The sequence below is a fragment of the Temnothorax nylanderi genome, unplaced genomic scaffold (genome assembly GCF_030848795.1).
Source record: "Temnothorax nylanderi isolate EJ_2023f unplaced genomic scaffold, tnyl_v1.0 TNYL_tig0225_pilon, whole genome shotgun sequence".
Taxonomy (NCBI): Eukaryota; Metazoa; Arthropoda; class Insecta; order Hymenoptera; family Formicidae; genus Temnothorax; species Temnothorax nylanderi.
The window spans coordinates 204,274-224,390 of NW_027249287.1; the positions used below are offsets into that span (position 1 = coordinate 204,274).

Consider the following 20,117-nt stretch of genomic DNA (forward strand, 5'->3'; position numbering starts at 1 on the left):
CGGGAGAGTGAGAAAGAGAGAGAAAGAGAGAGTCGCTTTTCTAGAGTTCGACATGCATCCACGTAAATGTATGCGTAGGACACTCCCCGATGCTTGATTATATATAATTATCGGCATTTTAATAACTAATCATTTTCCCCGCTCCTTCTTCCACCGCATTTCTGCGGAGAAAGGAGCAGCTTCCGACGATGAACGCCGCTACCGTATCTCCGGCTTCTTTCGCTTCCTCTTCGGGGTGCATCTTCGTTAAGCACACGACCGACCGGCTATAGTCTTTCTATCGTTTCCACTTTGTGCTCCGTTAAAATCTTAATTACATACATGTCGAATAAATATCTTAACGGATTCATTCGATAACGTCGTTTTTCTCGACTGCAATATCAGAATATTTGAGTACAGGCGATATTATGAGTATGTATGTGTACTCGATTAAAATAATACTTATTATTGCATCAAAAATATGTTTCGATCATGATGTATATACCTACAACTCGAGATATACCTAGTTTATATTTTACATCGCTCTGTTTCTTTTTTACGTCTAGTAAAATTATCTTTACGCGAAACGTATAAAAATTTATCTCAGTTTTTTAAATGGATAAATGCGAACAATATGATTTGATTTGACATGATTTTTAATTTTTGACTACATACTAAACGAACATAAATTACAAGATTTTAAGAAGGCAATTTATGTATATGTATGTTGCGATGAAAGGTATTCTAGAGTCATGTCCTATTATCACTTTTAGAATCTTTAACACGTTGGATAAGTGCGAGATATTATTTCGACAAATAAAATGACGTGAATGATAATTACAAATATTGAATCAGTAGTACTCGCTCAACAGAGTTTATACTGTGCTTCGTGAAGAACATAAAAAAAATCTACTGGATTGTACTGCGGCTGAAAGGGCGACTGTTGAAATCCCGTAAATATTCCCGAGTGTAATTAAAAGCTATCGATTTGTCGTAAGCCGCGTAATTGCACGAGTTACTACGCGCTTCGAATAATCGCTCCGAACCCCACCGGTCGCCGCTTGCACCCGGTCCGAAAACTTGGTTGGGGCCGCGTCGCCGGAGATAACGGAATATTTACATATTATCGCGGAACACCGACCCCACGCGATCTACCTACGTCTCCCACGGTGAACGAGTCAGCCTCATGGGGTAAAGACTCGCGCGCTATCATAGATTTCGGATATCATTGCGTAGGGACGAGCATTGTAGTCGCCCTGTGATAAGTTAAGGTTGACTTTGCAGCGTAAAAAATAGATTCAAATTGCATTTTTTAATCGAAATTTATTTATCGGAAGGAGAAAGAGAGATAAATGACGGATTGTAAGAATGGTTGATCGAAGAATTTCATTCGATAGCTTTCAAAGCTATTTTTAAAATTTAAAATAATGCGTAAATATTCTTGCCGGATTGCATTTCGAGTGCAATCTTACACAAGCATTTTTATGTTGCCTTGAGATCGTCTAAAATTCCATGGAGAACTCTTAAGAGCAGACGTTCGAGCATAAAACCATTCCGGAAGGAATGCCCGAATCTCTTTCCTTACATATACACTAACCGAAATTCTCAACTCCTACCGAGAACCCGGGAAGCGGGAGGAAGCTTTAAAGGGAGACGATCGACGCTTTAATGCTCCGCTCGAGCGGTGAAGTGGCCAAGCTTTATGAAGCACACACGGTAATGGTCGTCTATTCGTGGAAGGAGACGGAAGGAACGATTTCGGCGTCGCGTCCGCGTGTGTCCGTGGGCTCGTTCACGGGGTGTAAGTGAACTCGCCCGGGGTTGTAACGCGGTGGTGAAGCCAACTCGAGTGGAGTTAAGGGGCAGCTCCTCCGGATAGCTCTTCCTGCGGGAATAGGAAGCCCAATACTCCGCACTTCCGTCCCTCTTCCTTATATCCGAAGGCGCATAAATCACTCTCCCGCTCTCAGTTGGCGCTCCGAGGATGTCCCGATTTTACGTACTGGCAGACACATCGTTAGCAATAAACTTATAATTTGTTTTTCCTCGATGGCCGTGCATTCGTAAACACGTTGGCACCTGTTTAGATATCGTCTCGCGTTCCCCTATATCGACTTAAAGCATCGCGAGAAACGTCGCTTCAGTGGAACATCCGCTGTGTATTTTTATTGGGATAATAAAGACCAGTTTGGAATTATTAATACACCGCTATAGCTTGCGAATTACTTTATTCTGGTTCGTGTTCCGCTTCATGAATGAACATTTATTGAGTTTCGATTCGGTTTCTATTAATAGGATCATCAAAATAGTTCATCTGCGATATTCATTCGAAATATAATTTATTTTCATTCCTAAAACTAATGCTCTTTATCATTGGTATCGAATCACTACGGTTATGTTGCGGATGTTAAAATTAAACATGTCGTTTTTTTAAGTCAGATTTTCATAAATGTACATCTGTTTTTTATTATCTCTTTCGGATCAAGTATAGAGAATCTATTTATACCTTTAGCGTAATACGCGACAAAGGTATCTTGAGGATCGCAAAAAAAGGAGGGATGTGTATATAGAGTGTCGTCGGATATATGGCCAGAGGGTGCAAGTGGTAGGTAAATGTAAGCAGTAAGCCATTTTCCAGACGATGAGGCGCGAAGCCCTGCGCGTCCTCTTAGCACGAGTAATCCCTGCTTTGCCAACCGAACCGGCCGATGTCCCAGGGGATGAAGCCACCCGCAGGTGCGACTTCGGGGCTTCCTCCCCGAGGCCCATATTTAATATCGCTCAACCCCGTTATAGTCCGCGCGCATCGACAGGGAGTAACTTGCTTGGAAACTCGTTTTCTCCGCACCGCACCGGAATACATTACGATGTTGCGAAGTCACTTTTTGCCCGGCGATGAAATTCCGCATCGCCTCCTCGTTCGCGTCATAAAGACATGCGATGCTTAACAGTTAACTTTAATCGGTCGCACGTGGCTAGTACGCGTTATCGATCGGTATCGTAATAAATCCGCATCTGAGGTGAAAAAAAAAAACATGAAACGTTTCACGCCTAGATTAATTAAATGCGATTGTCGAAGTTATGTGCTGTGATTATTCACTTGACCCCATCGTGTAACGATGGCCGGTGTAATGTCACGCATGCATTTTACGAGACCGCCGTTTAATCATCATTCGCGTCACTCTTTTTTGCGTTCGATCTCGCCCATAAGTGTCTCGCCAAACGCTATATGAACTTTTGTGACAGCTGTCAAGATTCGCGATCAAGTTAGAGCGACATTTTCTCACGTTCGTGACACAAATCCGTCCGTAGATTTCTTATTGTGAAGTCAAGTTCAACGATTCTTGATAAGATTGGCAATTACACACCCACGTGAATCGATAGTGGAAAATGGATGAAGGAAAGATGAAGAGACAAAACTGGCTGCCACTCTGTTTTTCTTCATGTTACATTATTTTATTCATTCGCTATCTATTACTCGCTTGTATGATGTTGAACGGCTGTATGACCTTAGCTTGTCTAGACACGATTTTTTATATCGGATGAATATCAGTGTTTTTACTCTGTTGATCGCAATAATAAATATTAAAAATTTAATGAATATTAAAGATATATCACTAATACAGAAACATGTTTTAATGATGAGTTTTAGTTAAAGTATGCTGTAATCGTCTTGTTAGAAAATTGATAAAATCTTCCTATTTATAGGCAGAATACGCCAAAAAATACGCGTTAATAATATTAGTCATAGAAATGAAAGGAGATGCTTTGCCACTCGATTGCGTACGTGCACAATAAAAACTCAATTATTGTTTCATCCAATTGCGTGAATGACTTCTTTATAGTCTCCTACAATCACTTCGTTTTTCTTTTTCGCTCACTTTTCTTAGGTATGCGTTTTTGTTTTCTTCAGTTTCCGCGTGCTATTAATAAATCTTTTCCAACCGTTTTTTTCGATCTTCTCCCCGATGACTCGTATACGCTATCGCTCTTGAACAGTAAGCAGCACATTAAATTTGACGGGGTGGAAAAATGATTTCCGCGGTACGCAGCACCGCATTATTTCTGCCTTCCTTCCGCGTCGTCGACTCACTTTCGGCGACGTAAATTTTCAAGCCCGGCCGCTTCCCAAATTCTCCGCTAAGTCGAGCTAATTTAAGTTTCGTTAGGGACTTCCCGGACGGCCGGGGCATAAATTTGATTTCGCTTTGATGCCGCGACATGTCCGCAATGGTATAACACTCAGCGAGTGTTAGACTCGCATGTTACTTTTTTGCTCGTTTTATTCCGTCGCTGTATACTTAACAAATTTCTTTCGCGACAATCGCGCGCATATGAACCGTCGACTGTTTTTAGGAACGATTCGGTTGCCCGACCGAGTCAACTGTCGGTCTAATTTAACTGGACATTATTCGGTCATCATACGATCGTCGTCACATAATTAGACGGCCGCGTGGCGACGCCTACGGCACCATTGCGGCGCCGAGCGAGCGCGATAGGCGCAAGAGACAATTTCATTGCCTAAATGAAATTCGAACGAGCAATTCTCTGAAATACACTTGGACGTGGGCTTTCTTGGTTCGGCACCCTTTCGGCGCGCATGTGTCGCAGACGCCAAGTCGAGATACCACCTGCTCGCAGGACGAACACCTGAATAGTCAATGATTCGTCGCGGTAATCCCGCCTTGAATGCCCAGCCTTTTTAAGAGGCGATAGGCACACGCTTAACGACGCGCATACGGGCTCGGCACCTTTTTAGTCACTTCTCATTCAGCATTATGCGTGAATTCACCTGTCGTCGGTATGTCTTGAGGTGAACCGTTCGTGGTCACCTTTGATCCGCCTTCCGCTTGGATAAGATCCAAGCGAAGCTTTGTCAATGAAGAAGGCCGCTATTTAAAAATAGTATTGGATTTTTATCGTATATTTATGCATCAAGATTCCATTCAATTCAAAATTAATTCCGCCAGCGATACTCTGAAAGAAATATTGTAAACGAGCTAATCTAAACATTGTAATGAAAAAAACGCATAAAATACTGTGAAATACTTATGATTTGATGAATTGATAGTAAACGAGTTTTATCTTAACATTTATTAGCGATATAATTATTTCTTCTATATTTTTACCTTTCTTTTTTTTTATGTCACATTAAGAATTTAAAAACTACATGCTATACGTATGTGAAAGATAGAAACATTTTTTCATGCGAAATATGTTATATTGACATATACTAGCGCTTTGGGGTTAACGAACACACTATCGTTCAAGACACATCGCCATGCTACGAATGGATGAATTTTACGGGCATCAGGCTTTTCCCTTTACACCCTATTGCGTCGCCGCGGGTACCGTGTCCCTTCGTGGATACTATTTGCCGTCCCCGCGGACGATGCAGCCGTCACCGCAGTCACATCCATAGTTTATATCGCGCGAACACGCGGATCCCCGCGTAATGGCCGTCCGTAAAATATTTATCACGGAAATTAGTCGCACAATGATGTATGCCACCAACCGCTCGCGCGCCCGCGCACGTACATACATACGTACGTACGTACACTACATACATACAAAGTAGGCACGAGCGAATAACGAGGGTGCGCTTGCGGACGCTGCAAAATTGGCGTGAACGCACGTGCGTATACGTATGCGAACGTGGCGAATGTGCGTGCGTGCGTGCGTATGTACCGTTTTCGGCTTGACAATACACGCCCGTCATGTCGTATCGACGACATATCGATTTGCCGTTTCGACGACCGATCTTTCCACTCTCGCGCGTCTGTCGATGTCGTTATAACGGATGGCTCGGCGAGACGAACGAATTGCGTATTTCGCTCTTTGACGATTGGTTTTTAAATATATTTTTTTTTTCGTTTCGGATAAGTGTGATGTCTTGATCAATCCTGGCGTGACGATGACGGGGAAAAATAGTAGATACATTTTTTACAAAACATGCTGTTACGCGGGAAAAAATAGAAATCTGCATTGTATCTGTAAACGCAAATGGATTATTGGTCTATTACAGCCATTATGTCTCTTTCATTTTTTCTCAGTTTTTGACGTAAGAATAGAATGTACGAGAAGAATTGTTGAAGTACAGTTCTATTTGTAGAAATTGAAAAAAGGTGACCGTTGACTTAATACGCCAAAAAGTCCAGGTGTTCTCGAAATCGCCGGTCAATAGGACACGGTGGGCGTTTGCCGTATAAGTGAGAAATGCGAGGCTGCCGTTATAGGACTATGAGAAGGACATAAAAGGAGCTCGAACGATTACTAATGAAATCTCATATGACCGGGACATTATGCGGAATTACTGAACAATTATTTCCTGATCCGGATATTCTATCAAATAGAAAAAAAATGAGAGTGATAGACAAGAAAAGCGGACGGTAGGAATAATCCTACGATTAACGAACTCGATAATCTTACTTGACTTGGGCTAAAAATTTTCTAATAAATTCAAGTGCTATAAATTTTTTCTATTACATGTCGACTCTACACGATTACTTCGATTTCACAGACGTTTCGATTGTTTATCTAATTACCGGTATCGCGTAGGCCGTAAATGATATCGTATGCATATAGCGTAAAACTCGTTTGAGGACGTGACTTGACAATCGTTATTCCACCATGCTGTATAAATGGAGTTGTCACGCGATTGTCGTAACGTCGAGACGGTCGAGCGTAAAACAAATTGTGACGGAAACAAGGTATTAATTAGCGATTCCCTGTTGTTTACTGGCTTACGATGACGCGGTTGACATTGGGAGATGTTTTACTCGCGGTGGCTACCTCTTGCTATTACATGCTATTTAGTCGGCGGTCCGCGGTATTGCGTTCCATCACTTTTACGACTGGGTCAAAGCCAAACCGTACCGGCCGAGGTTTGTGAACCAATTCGTCTCTTACGCTCGTGAGTGGGACGGTTCTCAACTTCGGTCCGGCATCACGATTGTAGTGGCTCGGAAATCCATAAACAAGTTTCATCCTCGCATTCAAATCGACCGGGGACTCTCGCGCGTTCATTTTACGTTCATTATAAATATTTATTTCGGCCTGACACACCGTCAATGCGGATTGTATTAGCGCGAATGAAACCCGAATTTGGGAGAAATTTCTCGCGCGTCAAGCGAGCCGATAGCGCAAGTGAAATTAAATCGCGCGTCCGTACATTAATTAATCCGCATCGCCGGCACGTCGATTCGCGCGCGCGATAGCTAATACGCGGCTTGATTCCATCCGATACGCAGTAGTTTCTAATTAACGAGGCACTGCCCGATCGATCCAATAAAAGTGACCGAATAAATCGATGATACGCGCTATCACTACACTCGCCGGGCGTTAAATCATTATCCTCGCGTGATTATATCGGGTACACAAAATTGCGGCACGAAGCAAATATTTTTTAATTACACGCTTCGACGTTAATCTCGTAATGACGAAAACTCGGTGAATATTTCACGCTTTCATTCACTATTGCCAATGCCGCTGCGCGCGACGTTAATTCGACAACCAAACGCGATTAAAGTTCCGATCAGATCGGGAATTATCCCAAACCTGGAATTTATCTTCTCGCATCCCCGCCGTGTCGTGTCATCTTTCGCTGATGGCGGGGATTTCACGAAATGCGAAGCGAAGCTGAAAGAATAACGGGAGCATCGCAGGCCAGACAGGACGGACGAATACAATTTGAATAACTGAGAGAGGCAAAGTCGCGACTCGCGGTTACAAAATCCACAAGGGACATCAAGTTCTCGTAAAGCCTTGACGTTTACCACGCTCGCGAATGCGGCATTAGCATCGAGAAGTGCCAGAAGTTTAGCTCGCCGTGTCATTTCGATGTCTCTTTAACTTGGTCCTCTCTCTCTCTCTCTCTCTCTTTCGCTCCTTCTACCTTTGTTTCTCTTTCCGCCGTTCTCTCCCTTCGTCTCCGTTCATCTTTCTTTCTCTCTGGGTTATCCTAAGCCGAGAGATCCTTCTGGCTCTCGATGGATTTTAAAATTGCATGCGAGAAAGTACCCGACTGCACGTAACTATCTTGCACGTCCAATGATGCACGCAATTGCATAAATTAATAAGTACTCCCCGACACAAGATGCCGCCGCCGTTATGCCGCAAGGCATTCAAAATTCCGAACGTGATGTTAATGCGACGATTCGACTTTAGTTTCTCCTCGATGTATTTTGCGCGCTATAAAATATAATTTTATAGCGTGCAAAAAACTAGCTGCTTGAAATTCCGAAGAACTTGTATATTCGTATATTAAATTTCGAAGATAAAATATTATGCGTGTGTTATGTCATATGTTGTGTATAGAAAGACAAATCAATAAAAAGATATTTCTATAAATATTTTAATCCATAATGAAACAGCTCTTAGCTACAAAATTTTTTGAGTATACTATTTTTAGTTTATTATGCATTTGGATTTGATATAAAAGATATGAAAAAATAAAAAATAAAAAAAGATATTTATTAATTTTATCGGATTGTGTGTATTGGACTAATACAATATATGATTTCATGTTTAATTGAATTCGATTTATCTAAAATATAACTTTCTCTATAGTAGATAAAAATTCATCACAACTGTTCTTGAAACACGTTGCGGTTGCAGAACCGATAATCTATGATATCTATGATAATTTTCCATAAAATTCTCTCGGCGTAATTCGCGTCTTCGTGTCTCGCTTCGATTGTTCGCGCACGTTCTCCGTACGTAATTTAGGCAATTCCGGGGCATTTCGCGAATGAAGGACGCGCGTAAGAGCAATGCAGTTTGCGCATCTCGAAGACCTCATAGGTGGGTTATGGGTTGGAAGTTGAACGAGCTGTAGCGGAGAAAGGCGGCAAGCTATAGAAGAGCGAAGCGGAGCGGACCGGGGCGGGGGTGGGTTCGGTCGTTGGGGTGCAATGACGTAGGGCGTCGGAGGCGTTGGTGGCGCTAGGTTCCCAGCGGCGTATCGATTCCTCGATGCCAGGCAAGGAAACCAACCCCTACGCCCCTTTCCTCTAACTTCGTCCACCCCCGAGCGACCGTGCCGGCTGAGCCAGCCCTCTCTTTCTCTCTTTCTGCCCATCCAGTCGACCCAACCACCTACCATCTGCGACCCCTCTCGTACCGCCTCGTCTTCCGCCCATCTCCGACTCTCTCCCCCGAGCTGCTCCGCCACCCCTCTTCTATCCACCATTCCCACCCTCATCACGAGCAACTTTCCGGATATGAATTAACAGAGTTACGGAGCCTCTGCGGTGGTCGAGCTTCGAGTTATGCGGCTTACCCACTGCAAAATGTCTCTGATGCCTTGTGTCTCTGTATACAGGCGTGAACACAAAGTATAAGCGAGTTGTCGATAGGAGAGATATCGCGTTAGTTTAGAATCGTTGAGCAGAGTCTCAAGTCGTTCTCCGACTTCATTTTGATTTATGTCGGTCGAAGGAGAAATTGGTTTTTGTAGTCGGGCCACGCGCGAGGCTAATAAGGTAATTAAATCGACCGATGCAAGAGTGTCATAACTCGTCACGAATGTTGATCATCATCAGGGAGTAATCTGTCATAATATCTAAATGTGCCGTAATCTAAATGACATCAACGACAGAATCAATGAATTTGTGACGTCAAGAAAAAACTCGATCATTAACAAGTGAATGTTTTTACGGTTAAGCTTTTTAAGAAAGAGATGCTAGAAAAAACTCCATCGTCATAATATCAATTATATTTTTGTATAGATAAAAATTGGTTTAATTTATTCTTGACTTTTAAGACCAATTATTTTTTCAATCACAACTTTATCTTAGCACTTTAAAGACAAAATATTTTGCGTGTTCAGTTTTCGTTGTTCTTCATTACGATACGATTTTACTTCGTATCAACTCCACGGACGAGCACTTTCGCTGGCTGGTGACAGATCGACAAAATTAGAGTGCCCTTCGGGCTTCCCGTCGCGATGCCATTTAACCCGCATGCAGTCATAGAAGCATCCGGCTGATAATGCCATTCCGCGGCACTAGGTTAGTGCAAGCACGCGGATGCAATGTCGAGAGGGCAGAATCGGGGGATCGAGGGGGGTGGGGGGCAGGGTGCCAGCATCCCCGGGAGGAGAGGGTAGTCGACCGAAGAGGGGCGGTCGTAAGGGGGTGGTCGCGCAGAGAGGAGAGAAGGGTTTGGGGTATTAAATCATAGAGCCGGAGTGCGCCTGCCGCCAGTTTACTGCCGGATAAAACGCAGCGACTGTTATGTTATGGACCACCTGTATGCCTCGACCCTGAACTCCGCTCTCCGTTCGTCTCTCTTTCCCTTTCTCTCGCCCTCTCTCTTGTTCTCTCGAAGCTGAGATCTATATAGGTCCGAAAACAGCCCTCGTGCCCCGTTCGTACGTGGACGCGAAATTGCCCGGCAGTTCGTCGTCCGTCTCGCAAATTCCCCAAATTTGTCTGCTCTTGACGGGCAATGGTAATGGCTAAAAGGTTCCAAATTTTTATTGTACACCCACTATGTTTCTGTCGTATATGGTTTATTGTTTAAAAGTGCTTGATCGTCGTCTTACTCAACAAATCGTTCATTCAGCTTTCTACGTAAGTTATTGAATAATTAAGATTTTTTCCGATACCTACTCAGACCTACTGCATTATTTTTGTTTTCGTAATTACGAATTTTACTGCAAATAATTAAACCATGTAATGATGCAATTATATCGTTAGTTTTTGTACAATTTGACATTCATTAATTTAAATATGTATATAATTGTGTAATAGGGTAAACTCGGGTAAGATGGCCATACAGGAAAGATGGCCAACCTATGTTCTTCCAATCTAGCTCGCCATGAAACATCGAATGAACATGGATTGGCCATCTTTCCTGTATGGCCATCTTACCCGAGTTTACCCTATTTAATAATAATTAATAATTTAATAATAATTAATAATTTAATAATAATTAACAATAATTTAATTAATTTTGTTTAATGACATCACACACGCGATATTTAACAAAGACAAGATCTATGTTGTGCTTGATATTGCAAAAAGCCGCTCGAAATCTCTTACAAACGCCGTTCCGTAGCAGCAAGCATCGTGGAATCACGCGATTTCTAGCGATTCGCCGACGAACAGCGTGAACATGAACTGTGCGACGAGTAATTAACGCATCGCCCGATCCGACAGGTCTGACGTGCGCGTTTAGGAATGGAATTCGCGGCGGAAGCGGCCGCTTGGCACCTAGACTGGCGTTCACCAGGAAAAACGACGTTCCCAACGAAGGGAGAAAGACAGGGAAGTGGGTTTTACGGTCGTTTGATTGCCCATGAAAGAAAAGCGTCGTGCGTTACGTGTGCGTTCTCTCCGTCATAATGCCTCTCTCCTCGACCTTGGTGCCGGGGAGTTTTTTCTTTCTCGTTCGTCTCCGACGAAGAGAGATCGGTATCCACGATTATATTATAAATATACATGTAACTCGGTGAGTTCCCCGACAGTGCTCTCTGTGAACCTCCGCGATCGTGTCCGCCTATCCGTGTGTCCGTGCAGCCGGCACACATATACGCGCATTCGTGTTGGGCCGCAGCCGGTACCATATCTGTCTCTACATACACCGATATATCCTAGGAAGGCAAGGCAACCGACTGCGCGAAGCAAGCGAGGCGCAACCTTTCTCTTATCGCTTTGTCTCCCTCCGTTCTTCCTCTCCTCCTCGCTCGTGCGTTGCTCGCGCGCGCGGGCCCGCGCGCACGGGGCATTAAATACAATAAAGACATTCAATGGGAATTAATCGGGTATCTACCTATCTACCGTTCACTCTCGGCGTATTGTTGCGTCGTGCCGCCAGTACAACGCCGGTATACAGGGCCGGTGCCGTGACGCCATGCCGGAGCGTGCGCAACCCGTCTCGTTTCTTCCTTCGTTCTCTCCGGTTCCTCCTCTCTTCTGTTCCCTCGCTTCGCCGTTTTTTTTTCTTTCACCGCCGCCGACCGAATAGAGATATTCCGTAGCAGAATAATATCGCGGATCACGTTTTTAGCGGGCATAACGCCTCGCCGCGTCCTCGATATCGTTGCGTTGCGCTGCGTTCGCGTCGCGTCGTCGAACACACCGGCGTTTTCTACTACCCAGCACCCGGCGAGTGCTTAACGAACCCGTACGCATCTTCGGTGGCTTTTTCCAGGCAGCTGGAACGCGTCGCACGGTTCGATACGCTACGACGGCGAGGACGTATCTCGGTCTGTGAATTTATTTCGCGGCGTTCGCGCCCAGCGTCTTATAATTAGACAGATATACATCAAAAATATCTCACTGCAGAATCCGGTTCTTTTAAGCACTTTAGGAAATTTACGTAATAATGTACGTATAATGAAGTAGCGTATATATATTTCGACAAATAAAAATTTAAAGCGGAACGTTGTCGTTTGTGGAAGGCCTCTTGATACCAGTCCGTGAATCATTATCTTTTATTGCTCGGTGCAAAAAGTTGCGAACAACTTAAGAATCTACTACGTCGCTGAATAGTGACAATAATACTTAAAGTCGTAAACTCGCCGGTGATGTCAAGGTAAAGCGACAATAATAAAGTATCTAGATATCTAGGCTAGTGCGCGATTTATTCAGAATAACCAGAGCGACGCGTAGCACGATGTAATACGGTTAAAGAGACGTAACTTTGTCACAACTGTCACTCACTATGGCATCGTGACGCTTCGTATCTACCGACACCACAAACTTTTGCGTTCGCGCTGCACTCATTGTTGGACGCGCCGTCGAATTTACATTATTGACGCGACTCCGTTATAGAACTTTTCCCGGCAGTGGTAAATAATCCAGGTAATCGGCGCCGTATTGTGCACTTGGTAGTATAAAGAACGGATAGATACGCCAATAAAACGGCGATGCCGGGAAAATGCGACTAATGGCGACACGCAATAAAAAATTAAAATTGGAACTCGGTCCACGAGCGGAAAAAAAAGCGAGAGCTATATTAAAACCATCAATGAGCGTTACTCACGTAATTACTAACGAGTGGTGGATTTTCCTTTCTGCAACTAGATTTCCGGAATATTTCTCTCTGTTCATTCAAGACTTTCAGTTCTACGTTGATCTTTACGATGGACGAAGTTTAGACAAATATATGTTTTCTCAAATAATTCGCTGTATAATATAGAATGATAATTGCAAGTTCGCCTTGGATATCGCCTTATCGACAATGATACCGTTCCCATCTTTCTCCTCGATGTCAGTACTCTCCCTCGCGAGTCACCCGCCCTTGTCGTTACAATTATTATTCATCTTATCTCGCTCGATTTGCATTATATTTAAATTTAAATACACAGCTCAGTTTCCGCTATCCCACCTTCTAAACCTTCTGTCTATACATAGTTCCCCTCTCATCCTCTTGTTGTTCTGTCATTTCCTTTCCGCAGTCAGCCCTCGTTGTTTGCACTCTGACAGACCTACCTATCTCACATCTCTTTTGCTCACTAAACTCGTTTTATGATAGTAGAGACTGTAAAAATACTATCAAAGTCTATACGATTATGTGAAAACTGATTCAAAATAATATGTGTCCACTTTTTGAAGATTTTTATGAGATTTCTTCTTATGAAATTTAGAGAGAGAGAGAGATTTCTCCTCTGTCTTCCTATGCGAAAATATCGCACTACATAAATAAAAAATATTCCTATACGTTTAATAATTAAACACTTTGTAGTAAATTAAACATTCTAATTCTTTTTAAAAAATTCAGAAGAGCTCTTTTACACTTTCAATTCACACATACAACATACGGCACATATATGATGACGAGTAAAATAAGTAAAATATTCCGAAACGATAACGGAATTGCGTTGTCATATGAATATTTTTAAAGTTGAAAAAATATCTATCGAAAGTACTCGTGGGATATTTTTACGTCGCAACATTGCAGCATATCAACTTTGTTGGAGCGGAAAACAAGTACAGGACATGTATGTGAAAAATAGTATCGTAACATTTTGAGAAATATACGAAGTGGCAGGCTGTTATTTTAATTGAACGAAATTGCGAAAATGCGCCGTGCAGAGCGCGTCTCTGTACGGCGATAGATTTAGTTACATCATTTCCTTTCATTCGGCATTTCCGTTTTTCCTGTTTGCTGCATCGCAGCGATATCTTAATCCTTCGTGGAATTTTTGTTCTCGTCATAAACAGATCGGGCAAGCACCCGACCTGCCTCAATCGAAACATTAGCGGTGAAACGACGTCGTAAATAACGTCTTAAGTGTACCGTCATACCATTGACCCTATGCCAAGAGCATGCTGACCTACCAGAAGCTTTCATGTTTTGTCTAACGAGTTATCATATGTTCGTGAATGGAAATAAGATAGATTCAACCACGTAATAACATCAGTCGTCACGTTCCGTTCTAAAATACTAGAATAATTTTTAATTATAAATATATTACGTTATAAAAAATTATCTTATCGTAGAAAATTGTGATATGTCACTGTCACGAAAGAAAGGATATTTTTGTATAATTTCGGGGGGGGGGGGGAATATAAAGAAGAGAAAGATACTTCTTTCTTTCATCGAGATGGCCGTTTTAGACGAAAAAGTACATCTCCAGGGCTCGTATTTGGCGATGTCGAAAGTGAAAGAAGGAGAAGTAGCTCACGATCCGGCATCTATAGAAGACGTAAAAACTGCGGGGATCGTTTCTTTCTCCCATTTAGGAGGAGTGAAGCGAGAGGGCCGAGAGGAGAGATGGGGGGAAGGGCGTCGGCGATAAAGGTAACGTAGGGCGTCGCGACGTCCGTCAAGCCGCGCCGGTTGGTCGGCCGGCGGTGTTCTCTCCGTCTCTCCCTACCCCGGGTATTCTGTGGCCTTCGGCGAAAAGGATCTTCCACGTCCTTTGCCTCCCTACGTTTCCTCCTCTCGTTTCTCTCTGGAAACGAGCGAAACGCTTCTCTCGGGATCAAGGAAGAGCGCAGACTCCAAACGGCACCGGCGACCCCCGTGAATGGCGACCCTCACAAACCAATCGTATTCCCGTTTCCATCCCTCTTCGCCGCCGGAGGACTACTCCGACGGGAGTTACCCTCCGCGCCAACCCTGTCGACGTCGTTACTGTTACCCTGGCTGCTTGTTGCCCCTCTTTGCGCACCCCCGCACCTCGTCTCCACCCCTCGTGCTCGACCGTGATTCTCTCTCCGGCAGGACGCCCGGCGTCGAGGACGATTCACCGTTCCCAATGTAACGACGTTATTTTCACGTTTTAATCGTGATCCGGATTATGTGGTCTGCCGAAGATTCCCGCCACTGATCGTCCATTTGGCGGTTTAAATCCGTCGCTACGTCGTAATCGGAAAACCCCGGGGGGTACAATTCACAATTTCCTTCATTTTTTCCTCATCGATTTTCCCGACTTACACTACGTTTAACACAAAGTTGTTCGTGTTTTAATAAGTTAAATAAATATAAATTGTGTACAACCATTTTACACTAATATATATATATATATATATATATATATATATAATTTAATATAAAAAATAATATATTTCAATTAAAATCTATTAATTTTCTGTTTTCTAGATTAATTTTATTATCTTGATAATTGAACAGATCAGAAACTTTAGAGTTTATATAAGTATCCTCAATTGTACGTATGTATATGATTATATTAGATATTTTTATTTTTTTATATCAAAAGGAAGTAAAGAGCGGAAGATCTAAATAAAAGATAGTGTGAAATATTAATTTTATTCATTTATTTTAGGTTTTATCGGAAAGCGATTTTAAAACCGTCTTAAAGAGATGAAAATAATAAATGTCATTCCATGATCGTAAAACTTTTATCGTGTCGATCGTGGCATTGAAATATAGCTCGACTGACTTTGGAAATGATTACGAATTCTCGGCTCATCGACCTTTTCTACTGGCACATGCTCTCTCGCGATCATTTCTGACTTCCTGTATTCTTGCATTTCCCGAATGTATATTCTATCACCCATACATACCTTCTTTATTTTCTTGGCTTATCCTTTTGGCTTATTTTCACGCATCATTTTTATGAAAAACTTTTATATAAAAGAGACGTATTCTTGATTCTTGAGATTATTTTTAACGAAATTTATTTTTATGTGTGAAATTCTTTATAAGTCAATTTGATTCTTCATGTTATCATTTTTTTTGGGGTGCTTTACGGAAACAGAGAGTCAACTTCACTGATCGGAATCAATCGTCGTCATCGCCGTGCAACGGAAGCATCACTCCGATATATTATGTGGATCTGGATCGACGCGCCGCGCGCCGGGGACGGCCGTCTACGATTCGCAATTATTGTCGATGGCATTATCGACGCGCACCTGTCGCGCTACGTCGCTGATAATCGTCGTGTGACTTAACGTAGTGTATCGCTCGTATGACAGGTTTGTGCACGCGTTTCGCGAGACACGCTTCTGACTTATCTGCGCATCGGCAGAGGGGTGAAACAGTTACGTGTTACGGTACGCTTCATTGTTGCCGCGCTTTAAACTCGCATCACTCAAATTATCTTGGCAATAGGGATCGTAAATTACAGAATTTCATCGCCATCGTTGATTTCGCTAACACTGGAAAATTTATGAACCGTCCATATAAGACGACCATATAGAAACTTTCATTCCTTGATGCTATCTATTTACTTTTTAATCATTCTCCTCTTTTCGTCCGCGTGCGTTAAACTCATTAAAAAGATAGAAAAGCATGTTATATTGACACAATGTCGACGTTAGGATTCTGGAGTGAAGCGTTATAAATAGGCGTATCCCGAAACAAAACAGCTGACGCCATGATTGCCACAAACTTCATCACCCTTTTTTCCATTGCTTCTTTCTCCATATATTCTCGTTTTTCTCATCCTGCTTTATTTTTTCTCTTTGGATCCGTTGAAAACAGGTGGAATTTAAAAACAATTTGATAAATTCTTCAGAAGGAAGCAATACAGATAGAAGGTGTGAGAAAAGGCAGTGCTCGTATCTTTATTGCGGAACATAATGATATCAGCCTCGACATTTTATCCCGTTCGAGCGAATTAATGCAAAAGCGAGTGCGCGCAAGGGGGCGGATTCCGCAACGGAAATGCAAGAATCGTAGGAAATACGCGAGAGCTTAGTACACGTCAAATCGCGTTGTAAACGGAGAGTGATCGTGCCACGGTTCCGGCGGGCCCCGATCAACGGCATAGATTTTTTTTATTTTTCAGATTTACTATTTCCTCGCGTTACACATCACGCGGAGTAAACAACATTACTTTCTTTGCGCGCGGGAAAAGGAGCTCGTTACCGCTCGTTAAAAATCATTGTGTTCATCGGAGGGAACCTGCGGTATGCGGGGATAAATTTTGCCACCTGCGTGGATACTCCGCGCAGTTTTACGTCCGTATTTAAGGGGATAACGAACGCGTTTCGCACTTAGATGCGGGAGAGATGATCGCGGAGCAAGTGGCCAACGTAATATATTCCAGCCTTTATCGTAGCTCGTGATAAAATTAATGTAAAGTAATTCCGCTCGTATAGTTGCACTCTTAGCGCAGTTGCTGCATAAATTCGATCCTGTCGTGTAACACCGGGCGAATTCATAGAAGCGCATTTTCATTAAACGGCCGATATATTGCCTCGTTTCAGCGAAAACGATTAACGAATTCCTTGGATATAATTCACCTCGCGACAGATCGTTTGATAAATACTTAAATCCTAATTAAATCGAAATATCGGCATAAGAAGATCATTATTATGTCGCGTGATCATCTTCAAAGTGCAATTGTAAATCAGCATTATTTTAAATGCACGCACTTTCAATCGCTTTTACTTGTCGCAACTCCCCATTCGTGACGGGTGCAATTTATATGTATATATTGGTATAAATAATAATTAATTAATATGTTTATATTAAGCAACATTAGACACATGCAAGAAAGATATGTAAAAATAGGTACCATTATTCAATGAATATATTTGAATAAATTTTACAACGAAACGCCAGTAGCATTTAAGTTATATCTGTCACAGGGATTACGTGTGATTCGTTTTTTTTTTTTTTTTTGGCAAAATGCCTAGAGAATCCACAAAAAACCGGGATACTGTGGAATGAATAAAAATTACACAAATCTTACTAGTGATTTTGCAAAATCCTAGGTTCTGTGAAATTATAAGTTAAAATTTTTATTAATTTATATTTATAAATATAATATAAATTATATTTATATTTATAATTTTTATTCATTCCACAATATCCCGCTTTTTTGTACATTCCATAGGGATTTTGCAAAAAAAAACGAATTACACGAAATCCCTGCGACATATACAAATAATAAACTGCATATCGTTAAAGCTTGCCGACAGAATGCGAGACGAATTTGTCGACGGATCGACGATGGTAAATCTTACGATTGTGATGGCGGCATGCCTTTGCGTCTCGCGTTTTAACAACTCGCGACGCATAAATTAAGTCAAGAAGCTCGATATCGCGCCGAAAGAAAAGCCTATTTGTGACGAATCGCGGTCGTATTAGTCCGAAGAACGTTTCTCGTGAAACGTCGACGTTCGTGGAACAGATAGCCGTTCATTATTATGCGCTATTAATAACCAGTCGCTTTTGTTTTACAATGAAATAATCCCGAGTGAAACAATGATTAATTCATTGGACACACTAAGCTGCAAATAATCTTTTATTAGCGTAAGCAAAGGAAGTTCGCAATTAGATTTTTCAATGTTCCACTTGATAGATGGTCTCTTAATCAATACTATCGATTACGCCTCGTTAGATCGAAGCGGCGAGGTATAAATTTCGATTTCGATCGTCAATGTCCGATCGACAATGTCGACTTCCGCGTTGCCGAGGCAGTTATACGGCCCGATTTTGTCGAACGTATATAACTGCCTCTCGCCGCGGCTAGAAAAATCCCGGCTTCGGCGCGGCGCGGCGCGGCGCGCAAGCACTTCGATTCCAACAAAACGTCCGGCGCTCTTTTTGTCCGGCTCCTCCACGCCTCCACCTTCCCTTTCTCTTCTCCCGCTTCGCTCGACCGACGCGGCCTGGCTCTTTCCTCTCTTTTCTACCCTCCCCCCCGCCCCTCCCGCTTACCCCCCGGTCACCGTCGTGGATCAATACACCGTAGCGAAGCGGCAGCCCCGTAAATGTGATTGTTGCTCGATTTCTTGCGTCTTAATTGCCTCGCGCTTAACGACGTAATTACTCGACGAGGAAAAAAAAAAAAGGCGGGAGGAAAGAGAGACGACTCGCGCGGCGAGGTCGGCGCCAGGATCCTCTCTTTTCCCTCTCGATCGTCCCTCCCCTCTCCCGCTTACCTGCCTGCCCGTCAATCGCGCGCCGTCTTCCTCGCTCCCGTCCGTAGCGTTCATTCCTCCTCCCACGTAATCGTCGATGCCGCCGCCGCGTGGACCCCAAAAGTGCATCAGCCGCGTAGCGCAATCATCCCGCATCCCGTCGATGCTGTGCCCGAAGGAGAGAGAGGGACGAAGTGGGACGGTGGCGCGGGCGCGAGACGAGGTGAACGGAACGGAGTTTACGGAGTCGAGCGAACGCGCGGGCAACGCGGCGGACTCGCGCCGTGCGCGGCGTTGCCGACGGTGCCGCCGACGCTTTCCGCGTCGCTCGTTAGCTGGCAGCACGAGTAAGGCGTGTTTGAACGGCAAGTACGGTAACGGGCTCGCGTCGCGTCGTCGGAGAGATATTCGCGCGCGATCTCCGACAGCTCCGACGGATGATTTCTCATGATCACACGACTGCGACACGATCTAGGGTGATGAATCTCCTCCTCGTGACCGCTTCTTCCGTAAGTACCCGAATTTCTTGACGGTGACTCTTGGAGTCTACAAGTTTTCTCCGTCTTCCTTTACATTCGGCGGTACTTGTGAAATGTAAGTACACCATGTTTGGCCGTGTCGCATCGTGAACGACACGATCTCTTTTCGATCGACCTCGCGCGCGCGCGCGCGCGCGGCACGCTTGCATTAATATGCAACGCGCGCGGTCGTAAAGCGGTAAAGCGATTAATAGAGCGCGATCGTGTTTTATGTATTTTTATGGATGATATATAATTCGAATCCCCTGGGCGCGGTTCCTCGCTCTTCGCCCAGCGCCCGAATGCCTTCCCGCCGCGCTCCGGCGATACG

The 20,117-nt window shown here is 43.4% G+C and overlaps 1 long non-coding RNA gene across 1 annotated transcript in view; it reads right to left on the bottom strand.

Annotated features, from left to right (window-relative positions):
- Nucleotides 1–19,738, bottom strand: part of LOC139779413 (uncharacterized) — a 102,369-nt gene extending 82,631 nt beyond the window's left edge. Inside the window, exon 1 of the long non-coding RNA XR_011719892.1 lies at nucleotides 19,290–19,738. This is a non-coding gene — a long non-coding RNA (uncharacterized lncRNA). The remainder of the gene's footprint in view (nucleotides 1–19,289) is intronic.
- Nucleotides 19,739–20,117: the final 379 nt, after the last annotated feature.